This window comes from Odontesthes bonariensis, chromosome 5 (assembly GCF_027942865.1).
Source record: "Odontesthes bonariensis isolate fOdoBon6 chromosome 5, fOdoBon6.hap1, whole genome shotgun sequence".
NCBI classification, from domain to species: domain Eukaryota; kingdom Metazoa; phylum Chordata; class Actinopteri; order Atheriniformes; family Atherinopsidae; genus Odontesthes; species Odontesthes bonariensis.
In genome coordinates, this window is record NC_134510.1 from 18,505,095 (window position 1) to 18,517,849 (window position 12,755).

General features: G+C 38.9%; 1 long non-coding RNA gene across 1 annotated transcript in view; it reads right to left on the reverse strand.

The window, feature by feature from the left end:
* Positions 1 to 12,755, reverse strand: part of LOC142380709 (uncharacterized) — a 121,733-nt gene that overhangs the window by 28,873 nt on the left and 80,105 nt on the right. The window contains exon 4 of the long non-coding RNA XR_012769866.1: positions 5,114 to 5,176. This is a non-coding gene — a long non-coding RNA (uncharacterized LOC142380709). The remainder of the gene's footprint in view (positions 1 to 5,113; positions 5,177 to 12,755) is intronic.

Sequence of the window (12,755 nt, forward strand, 5' to 3'; positions counted from 1 at the left end):
ATATACACACAACACTGCTTGATTATCCTAGGTGTTTGTATTCACACATGAGGAGCATTTGAATTTTAAACTCCAAAAACATGTGTCAGCCCTCACCCATCTGTCTGTCACCCTGCAACGCCCTGACAATAGCATGAGCACAATTAATTTAAGCCAGGAGAATGTGCCAATTTAGCCCCAATTTCCTGCTTACGGCATCAGATTTGGTTTCAAATGTGTATTTTTTTAGCATAATCTTGAGGCACGCCACTTTTCTTGCCAAGAGCATCTCCATATCAACGAGGATGTCCCAATTTGCTGATTTGGAAGCGCATCCCGATACAGTGCTTAAAACATTTTAGTTCAGCGGCTATGTTCATTTCAAATGTAGCTACATGCCTGCCTCTCATGCAAGGAAAAGAAGATGTTTGTTTTTCCACTGGCATTACATGTTCTTGCAGTTCTGTTGCTCTTGAACGTGTGTATTCAGATGTTTTGTCTGGATGCGTTATTTATACAGTGACATGAGAGGAGGGTCAGAAATATCAATGTACAGCCAACGGATAGAATAGAATCTCAAGAAGCTGGTTTTATTTCACTTTAATTAAGGTACCAGCATCCCATCAAAGTAATACTTTAAAAAGCAATAATGAAAGGATAATAAAGTCTCATCTTTGTCTGTGTATATTCTGAAGAAATTTCTCAATTGTCTGGTCCTGAGCCTACCCCACCTGGCACTCTTTACTGTCTCAGGAATATTTGCAATAACATGATGGATCCAGCTTCATCGGCAAGGACTCAAAAACATAAATCAGTCGTTCATTTGGGTAGTAATTGTTCTCTATTTGGCAAACAGCAGTCAGCACAAGGGCAGGAATGACATTAGGTAAGAGTCAGAAGTCCTTTTCACATTTCTTGTTCAAGGTGGGGGCTTCAATATGTGTCTGTGTCATGTTTGTAGTAACACGGGTGGTTATGGAGGGTTGAAAACACTAAGGTATCCTTCATCTTACTGACATCTTACAGTTTTAAATGTATATTGACAGAGATGTAAAGGCAAAAAACAAACTTAACATATTCAACATTTTACAGGAAATTCATTGGGGTCATTGAGTGTATTTTCCCCCAGTGAAGCTTTCCCAGCTTTTGGCCATTGTTTGCTGAGGGGTCTCTGCATTCAATCTGTAGTCTTCTTCCATTGAAATCTGTCAAACTGAGATCAGGTAATTGACTCAGCCAGTCAACAATATCCCACCTCTTTACCCTGAAAGGTTCTTTGTTTGCAGTGGCTGTGTATTTAGGATCATTGTTATGCTGAATGATGAGATGGTCTCCATCTTGAGTACTTTTTGAGCTCTGCGTACACAATGCTTCTATATACCTTTTTTATGTTGCCTCTGTCAGCAGCAGAATCATCAGTAAATGCCAGTGTTCCTTTACATTGGCAGCCATGCATGCTGAAGGCTTGACTAAATCAAAGAGGTGGCATTCTTCGGGTCATGAGCAGTTCATTTTTTTTTTCTCTTCTAATTATTTTGAATAGGTGTAGGTTGAATTGATTTTTTTTTCACACAATTTTTAAAAAAATTTTGTTTTGAACATAGTATATGAAAAACCCATCCGGCTGTTGATTTTTGCCTGCAAAATAGCTTAGAAAGAAAAACGGAAAACTATGACTTTCAAATAAATTAAAAAGTATATCTAATAGAGAAGAGTACATATCTAGATCTATCAAATATCAGTAACATTTAAAAAAACAAAAACAAAGGTGAAGATAGGAGAAGTTGTGTAATGCTGAAAGAAAAGAAGAAAAGAAAAGCATCATCGCACCTCATTCACCTGTCATGCCATTCAGTGGCTTTGATCAGTGCACAATCTTTCCATATATTTGAGCAACCTACTCTGCCTACTAACAGACTCTTGTCACCCATTTACAACAACAAAATAGATGTCATTCACTTCACTTTACCTTCCTGTTTTAGTGCAAATGTCTTTATTTTGTTCGTTTGCTTTATACTTTCACTCGATTTTCATACTTCACAACTACTTGGTTAAGGTTAAGCACCATAGTTTTCAGGTTTGGTTGACGCATGAAGGTTTAGAAATCAAAACTACATAATACATTTTATACTGAATACATAGCAATGTCTTTCTTTTGCTCAAACTGGGGAGGAGCAAAGCAAAACAAAAAAAAAAAAAAGGAAAAATCCTAACTGTCCAAATAAACATACCATGGACTGCATGTGGTATTCAGCAGCGATTCTATGTTTGAGTACAGCAACACTGAAGCAGAGCCAGAAGCTGATTAAACAAGTGTTGCCATTTTATGTCAGTGGCAGAATTAATTTAATTCCACAACCACTGCATAAGAGGGGTGAAATGGTTGCTGTTCAGATATATTTAAGTTGTTTGAGACATCTGTGGCTTTCTGATTATCATTTTAAGGGGATATTTCATTTTCACACAGCAGTTTTAAAAACTTATTTAGTTCAATAGTGTGATTTTCCTTATTCTCTCTTCTATGGAAATTAAATCACAATGCATTTCTCTGAGCCATTCACCTTATGGGATTTGATTTTTACTCAACTAATGTTGCTATCATCATGCTACTGTTTTTCATCACATATATATGTATGCAGCTCCTCCCGTACATTCTGACGTCATCAAACAGATGTGGCAAAAATGTGTTGAGAATTACTAAAGGAGACACACTGGTATTTGGAAGTCTGCATTTGTTTATCCATAATTTTATTGCTGACTCCCTGTATCCAGTCATTCACTGATTTCTCGGTACTCTTTTCCCTTGTCTTCTTTTTCTCTTTTCGCTTGATTGTCAGCCTTTGCCTGCCTTGTTTATAGACAAACCCCATTTCCAGAAAACTACTACTGGGGTACATGAATGTCTATGTCATCCTTGACTGGCACATGTGAAAAAGGTACTTTTGATGCAGATTCACATATTGTAGTTTTGGAAAACCGTATGCCCAGTCAAAGAATACATCTTTTTCCAGCTGGTCTGTGGTTATTTCAGCTGGACAGTACCAGACCCCATGCTTAACACTTAAAGCTGCCGTCGGCAGGTTTTCAAAATTCTGAGTCTAAAGTCGGAATATTCGAACTGATACAACTTTCAGGTCCCTCCCCCTCTGTGGACGAGGTTGTGCACATGAGTTCACACCAGTGTGCGCGCACACAAGCTGGGGGCAGACTCACGCTCAGCATGGAAGACGTGGTTGGTGACTGTTCTGCTCAGATAATAGATAAATAATAAACCTAACGTGATTGGTTAAAAACAGCCGGGAGCGCTCGATTTTTGCAGGCACGATTACAGGCTTCAGAGGGAGCTACAGAATTCGTTATTTTTCCTAAACAGCCTATTTAATATTCTACTTCCAGAATCCCATGACAGTTCAAGCTAATATGACTAAAAAAAAGTTGCCGACGGCAGCTTTAATGACAGCATGTGCTTAACTGGCCTGCCTGCAGTCCACATCTGTCTCCATAAAACGTATGGCACATCATGAGTAGGAGAATCAAAAACAAAAAACACAAGCTGCTGAGCAGCTGAGATCTTGTATTCAGAGAGAATGTACATCTGAAACTGCAACAGTTTGTATCCTCAGCTCCTATGTGATTTAAAGGTGTAATTGAAAGACTTGAGTTATGTAACATTATGATAAACAATGCTTCTCTCTTGGGTTTTTAGCTGACTGATGAAAACTGACCATAAAATTGGAACATTATTCAATATTGGAACTGTAGAATGCAATGCACTCTAAGCACTTTGAGAGAATTTAAATATTTGCAGGGATTTACGGTCATTTTTACAGCTGAGCCAAATAGGAAGCTGAAAGAAAAGTGGGAGCTCTTTTATATGTATTTCTGTATTATTTGATTAGTTATGTAATCAATTAATCAATCTATTTTCAGAGTTTTGTTTATTCAACCTGGCCTTCCAGTCCTGAGTTTGTATACCCTCTTTGTGCCTATGTCTGAGTGTCATTTGGTTTCCTCCCACAATCCAAAGCCATGCATGTTACATAAAAAGTGATTTCAAACAGGCCCATGAGTCTAAGTGAAACCTTTCTCTGTATTATTTCTGTGACAAACGAGTGGCCTGTCCAGACATGCACTGCCCATTTATATCTAATAAAACACTGTGACAAATATACAGTAAGAATTTACTGAGTAAAATGCACTGCAATGCACGACTGTTTTTAATCTTACAAATGGTCATTTCAGCATAAAAGTTTCATATTTTTGTTGAAACTTTTAATTATTTGCATGCAATTGTAAGCTTTCAAAGTCGGTTTTAGTTAAGTAGCATATAGTTGAAACAAGGTACGTGTAAAAAAAAAAATCGAACGAACCAAGGTCATCAAAATGACATAACGTAAAAAGCACAGTGAAGCTCAATAGGTTTAAATCAATAAAAATCAAACAAAGATATCTCAAAATTCCACATTCCACATAAAATACAGTAGAACACAGTGGGTTAAATCAAACTGTCAAACACTTCTCAAATGGAATGCTCATAAGAAACGGTGGGTCTTCAACAGCTGACTGAGTGTCTGAAAAAATAATTGTCTCCTTTCATATAACTATTAAAGGTGTGTTCTGTACATACTATAAAGTTGCCAACGAGTGGGCTGAAAAATGATTTTCTGACTATCCACGGCAACTTTAATAGTAACAGCCAAGTTTTACAAGGTTTTTATTTTCCTGCATTTTCATTTACGTAAGCATAGGACCGAAGTACAGTGGGCTTAACACAACATAAGGCTGTACTGCAAATATTATCATACAGTGGTATTCTTTCCTCACCTATTCTTATAACCAAGGGCCGTAACAATGACTCAAATTAAAACTCCCATTAATCCGACAATGTAATCCCTCCATTGCATGAGGCAGTCTTTTCAGCCAGAGCGTGGATTAGAGAACACTGAGACCCTGTGTTGGTGGTCACTGGTGTATAACACCTCATAAAGATAATATGCTCTGTGTGTGTGTGCGTGCTTGTGTGCTTCCTGCTGTGCTGGTGGTCAGCATTATGGAGCACAGAGAGCTTGCGTGAGTGGGAGGGGTAGGGTGCTGTACATGTGGATAATGTGCTTCTTTTCCTCTTTGTGGTTACCTGGTGAAGAGGAAAATCCCTGTGAGGTGGTCTTCTTGAGATGTGGACCACAACGACAAGGGCCTGTAACAGAGGCAACAGTGAATTATTAAAATAAGCCTGCTGAGTTGAACAGTGTTTGACTAGTCAGAGGGTACAGAAGCAGGCTGGAGGAAGGTTTTTGGTTCAATAAAGAACAATTAAAACGTTTTGTATCTATTTAGAGGTTTCTAGTTGGGCTCTAAATATATTAAAGCATTGTTTTTCATAACTTATTCTTTACTGAAGAAATCACATCTTTTTATAAATATTCTAATTTCACAGAAACAATCGATTAAATTGTTTTCTCTTATCTTTCCTAAAACTTTCTTTTCAAAATCAGCCTCGTTTTTGGTTCAGAGGAATTCAGTTTGTTGGGTATTTGATGCCATTCACCTTTCCACCTCACCCTCTCCCCAGCAACACATAATGCTGGTCACAGTGGGTCTCCTTTTATACATATAGTATCTATAAATAAGATCCAACCCCCACAGAGAAGAAGAGAACAAGTGCACCTCTTGACCCCATGAATGCATCTCGTTCTCTGATATCATTCATTTCAAGCAAACGGCAACTGCTAGGCAAGAGCACAGGTGGTGAATGAAAAATTGAAACAGTGATGATAATAACCCATTTTACCCTCTGTGGCTCAGTATAGGAAAATCTATTCAGCTTACATACAATCATGAAACAGTGTTAGGGGGACTGGCTGTTGCATGCTAAATGGGGACGATCTTAAAATGTTCTCCTAGACATAAAAGTTGTTTATCTCCATCGAAGCAATGAGGCACAATGTGTGTAGTGCGTGTCTTTAACAAGATAAACAGTAGGAATATGATGAACTCATTTCTGACTTAACGCCACTAAGAGGCCCACAGTGGCAAAAAAGCACATATGATTTTATTCAACAACAATAACAATAAAGCTGAATGCTGTTAGTATATTAAAAACAATTTGCCAAATCATGTATACATGTTAAGAACATAATCATACAGAGAGCAAATGATAAAAACAACGACGTAAAAAGCCCTCAAATGTATTTCAAACCTGAAAAACAAACTTTAAATGAGTTTATTCAGTTGGAATTGTGAGATTTGTTGCTGCATCAGATTATTTGTGTCGAGCCACCAACATCTTCCTGTTATTTCTTGTGCACTTGTGTTTTATTATACTGCAACTCTTTGTCCTTTTTTTTTACCATCCTGCTGGAACGTTTCCCCAACGCTCACCAAACTAAACAATTACCATAACATATCTTTCTATCAGTGCAAGATACAGCCACCCTGGTCAGGCTGTAAAACGCATGTGTGGGCACGCACAAAGTGTCAGGTACAGTGCAGAGCAAAAATCTCCTAATCTCCTAACTCTTTGCTATTCATGATTTTTTCACAGGGCAGCCATCCCAAATACATAAGGCCCCTATCCGGCTCAGCCCAGACTGCCAAGCTCCAGCCCCAGGTTTGATGTTCCTCCAACATCCAACAGGCTATGATTATTCATTCCTCTTTTAACATAACGCATCAATTATTCAACCTTTGCTAGACCAGATCAGATTTTTTTCATATAACAGAAATTACCCTAAGTGTGTTTGCCTCCACCCATGGAAGACTGACTATAAAATGTTTCACAAAGATCATATGTCATGCTTTAGATGAGTGATGGATGGTTAAGGGGTGGAGTAGAATAAGAACAAAAAATAGGAGTTCTCTGGAATAAATGATTGCTGCATTAGCATAGGAAGGCAAATGCTCCTTTCACTCTGCCATAAACTGCTCCTCTCCTCAAGGCAACCTGTGCAGACAACAATTGCAACTGTGACTTCGGAAACAGTGTGTGGATGTGAGTTTTCTTTAACTGATACTACTCAAGGGTAGCCCTGCAGTAGCAGCACTGCAATAAGCATGCGAGAAGATGATTTCCAGGTTTTAAAGTTTAGTTTAGTCAATTCAAATCTCCTTAATGAACAAACCTACATTATGAAATCCTAAAAGGTAGAACTTAGTCCTGACACCATTTCATTGTTAACTTAATTAGCTTGCAATGCACAAGTCTCTCATTAATTCATACTTTTACAAAAATCCTTCCTTTATCCTTTGGCCTCATTTCCTCCCACAAACCTCTTCTCACTCTCTTACTTCAGTATACCTCTCTCCCCTGCTGTACCTCTCCTTTTCTTACATCCTTATTTCAGCTAATGAGCCTAGTTAAATCTATGCCAAAACACAAACAGCATGGGAAAAAGGAATAGGTGCAGTGCTTAGTCTGTTTGTTAAAGGATTCATCATGTGAGCTGTTTTCACTAAATAATAAATGCAAACGCTGACTTTTGTCTGCAGCCGAGACTTGGAGGTATGAATTATGCATTGTTATTCTTGGATAGGGCAATATGGGGACAGGGTGGCAGCGTGTGTGGTGTGTGTAGAGATGTGGGGTGGATCACTCATACACACTGTGAACACAGTTTGTGAGGCTTACAGTCAGGTTGTGTCCTCATAAATGAGGACTCGAGGTACTGGCTTCACAACTATAAAAGCATTGTCTTGTTTGAAAATACATATTTACATACGTAAGAAGATCAGATTTAACTCTGTTCATACTTAACTCCACACCTAGCTCATATTATTGGTCTATCTTCTTCTAATCAGGTTTCTTTAACTGTTTAGTAATGCAGAGCAGGACATGTGTGTTTTATCTGACTTGTCCTGTGTGTGGGAAGAGTGTGAGGTGGACCTCCCAGCACATTTGTGTTTGTACTATTTTTTTTCCATTTGATCTCTACTCTCCCCCTTTTCTCCACTTTTTCCAGCTTTTCACTCTGCAATCATTACACCAACAAAGAAAACTGCGTTTCATGCTAGACAGTGGAAAGGTTCCCCTAGAAATGCTTAAATATATGTTGTTGTTTGTTTGTTTTTGTTTTATTTCTCATTTGTAGTCAGCATGAAACATGAGTGAAAAGCTTGATTGAAAAATCAGAAAAAAAGGGGAACAATTACAAAGAGGAGTAAGGCACTCACCCACCCGCCACAGCGATCATCACTGATCTCTGCTGTCACTTCACTCTATGGTAAATAATTCATCAAAAAGAAACAAAGGGGAAACAAATATGCAAATAAACCCCAAAAAGGCCAGTAACATCAGCCTGCCGCCACAAGGGAAGAATATAGAGGATCATTATTGTGGAAGGTTATGACTGCGATGAATCTGAATTTTTCTTGTTTCATCTACCCTGACAGTGCTGAAGTCACACAGACACCGAGGAAAGAAAGAAAAAACGGCAGGGATTTGAGGGTTTGATTGAGGAGAGGAGGGAGTGAGGGATAGAGGGATTAAGGACAAGGGGAATGGAAGGATTGAGGGGGAGCCGAGGCAGGGAAGAGGGGTAGTAGACATCGGAGGGAAGAAGAAAGAGATTTGGGAGGGGATGGGAGGATAGGAGGGAGGGAAGCTTTTTAGTGTGTATTCGACAGTGCTGTGAAAGGTAGCCATCAAGGGCTTTGATGAAAAGTGCAGGCCTTCGAAAGCTTAGGAGTGACAGCATATGATTTGGTCAAAGCACGAAGCTTTTCAAAGGGAGACATTCTCACTCCCATTCATCCCTCTCAGGTTGAATATAACTTTTGGGATGAGTTTGGGCAAAAATTTAGAATTGGTTTGACAGATTAACTGCATGTGGTATTGTCCCTGTGACTCTCAGACGGTGCGCTGCCTAGAGATGTAGACATCTTGAAATAAAGGGGAATTATAGACTATGTAATCTTTCAACTAACTGCCCAACTCAGCACTTATACAGAAAAGCACATTTTGATCTTACAGGTCACACAAACTGTGTAATTCTTTATGCTTTAAGGCCACCTAATTGTCTTTCCCCATGGTTCTTTAACACCAATGATACAAAAATACTAATATAACAGTCAAGCATGGGATCAATTGTGCATGTGTTTGACTATATGCAAAAAAAAAAAAAAGTCATTGTATTTCAATTTTAAAGGATGAGAAAATGGAATTTAGCAACTTATAGACGTGATAAAATCGGTCTTCCTCATCCTTAGAGCAAACCCCCCCCCCACCTCTAATGGATTGTATTTCTACATTCGGTCACATCTTAATGCTCTGTGGCCATTGGAACCAATGCCAATGTGGAAATGGTTTTCTACAACAGTTTGGCTTGGTAATGTAGCAATATGGACAGGCTTCATGAGCCAAGAGTTCTTAAAATCAAAGGTTGAGGTTGACATTCCCAGGTCAGTGGCAACAGGCAACGAGCCAGCCCGATGATACCTGTGTGTTATTTTCACTCACATACATTAATACATTATGCTAGAAATGATGTGCAATTGTACCACCTCAGCACATAGACGGACAAACATAATCACGATAGCCCTCTTACATGTAGAAGCATGCATGTTCACAAAATTGAAAACACATGCCTGGGAGGCTCTTGTCTGATAGTAGTGTCTATCTGTCTTTCCCCTCATGCACACATATACACACACACACACTCACATAGATAATAGTGTCTAATTTAGGCCCTCATATCTGTAGGGTTCTCCAGAGGACTAGACTTCATCAGGAATATATTGGTGACCTACATACTACATTAGGGACACACACACACACACACGAACACACACACACACCAGCATGACAAATGCACATACTTCAATGCTAGAACACAATTCTACAGCACAGAGATCTGCATAAAGACACACACACACACACACACACACACACACACACACATAGCATCAGGCCATCACACTAGCCTGTGTGTGACTATGCCTAGGTAAGAGACACACAGACACAGACAGAAGGGGTGTAAACATGGCTATATGCAGTTTACATGTCTGTGGTCACCCATTCCACACATGCAATACACGCACATAATTTATATAGAAACATGCACTCACGTCCTCTGAGAGGTTGAAATGGTTACCACAAACACTTGAAAAGTAAAAAAAAAAAAAGACCCTGCATGTTCACCAACTCAAAAGGACTTGGACAATGGCCTGATACGAAATTTCACGCCCAGATTTGGCATGCCTTCTCTTTATTTTGTGACAAATCAAAGCGATAAAAGGTCTAGAGTAGATTTCAAGGGTTACATTTGCATTTTGTTGCCGTGGGTAGCTCATGGGAACTGAAAAAATGAGGTGTTGATGCAAATGAAGGTAGCTAACATAATAATGGGGAAAAAACAACCATCAGAGATATAAAAGAGATAAAAGTTGAGCCCAAATAAATAATTTGGTTCACACTTTAGACACAGGGGACATACTGGTGAGTTTGACAACACCAAAAGGAGGATGAAAGTCATTTAAGTACTGTGTTCGAACGCTATTGCCAAGTTGCTGGCGATGTGAGGAGACGTGGCAGGGCGCCTCTAATCATTGGTTCCTTACGCTGGTTTGAATTATAAGATCCTTTTTTTCCATTCTGGGAAAAGATTCCTTGCACAGATGACAACAAGATTAAGAGAGAAATTAATAAGAAAGAAAGCTTACGATAAAATCTTTAAGTGTCATCTGTCAAACACGGTGGAAGAAGTGTTATGATATGGGAATTCGGTGCTGCTAAAGAAACTAGGACAGTGGTGTTAACTGATTATCTGACTACTGATACAAGTATAAAGATAAAGTAGGATGAGCAGTACTTATTTTCTCAGATAAGTAAAATGCTGTAACAATATGGACGGCACTTATAGGAAAATTACATTTTATCCTGTGAAAACACGAGATAATGTTAAGATAAAGAAAATGTTATCAATTTATTTAGTGAATTTGTGAAACTTCTAGAATTTAAGTCTACAATTCGTCTTCAAATCCCGATTGTGTTCCTATCTACATAGTTGCGGACCTGATTGTGAGCGGATAGTTAATAGCACAGTGTAGCACTAAAAAGTTTACAAGTCAAGAAAATAAACTTGGAAAATCCCCAATATGCATAATAAGCAAACCTTAGCTGAGTCATTATCAGCAACAATAAAAACAGAAACTGTCCATTCCCAGCATTGCTGGCTGAAAACATTACAACCTAACGCAACATTTGGGTTTACCTGTGCCTAGGCTTCTCAGGTCCGAGTGGGTTCAAACATTATCCAGGATACATCTGCTGTAATCTTACAGTTAATTTCAGGACTCACAAACCAAATCTTTACCAGGCTGCTTCATTAAAGATTCAGTGTAGAAACAACACTCCTGATTGTTGCTTGGGAGTTGATTTACTCTGTTAGTGGTCCTGGTATCTTGCTGAGGGCAAATCACTCATTAATATGATACAGTAACCGTGCAATGCTTCTCGGACGGATGACTAGGATTGCTGTATCTATGCTGTATTATGCATTCGGTTGGCACCAGAAGGACCTCCAGTCATCATCCATCATTCATGGGCATCGTCTGTCGGTAAATGTTCAAGACCTGACATAGAATGGGAGAGAGCAAGAGGGAAAATATCCACTTAACACACCAGAAGCCCTGACTCATACTCAAGATATCAAACACTTAGAAAGAAAGAGATTAAACCAGAGATGGTGACAAAATGAAATCCTAAAATCATTTAATTAACGTGTATCTTAAAAATAGTCAAACTATATTCAGAGCTTAGAGACTGGGGAGACATTCAGAGCAGCTGCAGTAAGGTCTCTCGCAGTGATGGGCAGTAGCGTCACTACTTGTAGCGAAGCTACAAGTTTAACTACATTTCCCAGTAGCTTGGCTGTAGCGTCACTACTTTATGTATCGAGTAACGTCCCTGTAGTTAAGCTATTTTTTTTGTCAAGTAGTGACGTAGCGTCCACAAAAGCTACAAAATTTCAGGTCATGCCTGAGGAAAACAGCAGTTACCAGCATCAATAAAGTTTTATTTAATGAAGATATCTGTTATTTTAAATCAATCTGATATTATGTCGGTACAATGTAGCTTCTGATGTAGTGAACTACTTTTCCCCACATTTTTGTAGCTCAGCTCACTACATTTCTAGTGGTGGTAGCTTTAGTGTAGTGAAGCTTAATTTATGGTTGAGTAGCTGATAGCTTAGCTCACTACATTTTACAAGTAGCTTGCCCAACACTGGTCTCTAGTAACGTTTGGCGCCATTTATGGGTGACTGTCTGCTCAGTACCATGTTTATATATGGCTAAACGAACCTGACTCATAGACAGTTGGTTTAAAAGAGAAGGAACTGAGGCTCGAACCACAACTGATGCAGAAATAGACATTTGAACCAGCATGGAAACACATTAACTATTTTCATGTTTATGGGTGGTTAGAGGGACTCTGCTCAATGGTAGAGAAGACCTGACTCATACATAGTGATGTCTTTACTTAGTACCACAGCTAAAATATAATAGCAGCTTATGGAGCTGGTGTTGAACCACAACTGATGGAGAACTCATTCAGTGCAATTACAATTAAAGCAGACACACCGCCTTATTTACGATGTATTTACAATAAATAAGGCCTGATTTCAATCCATGTCTCTTACTGAAAATCATCTAAGGATAGAAGAAATCAGGGCTGCATAGGTTAAAGGGGTTGTACAAAGAGATACCCTGATGTTTATGAACAGATATTCATTCTTATCAATCTTTAGTCGGTGTCACACACGTAGCTTCGTCCTGAAGTA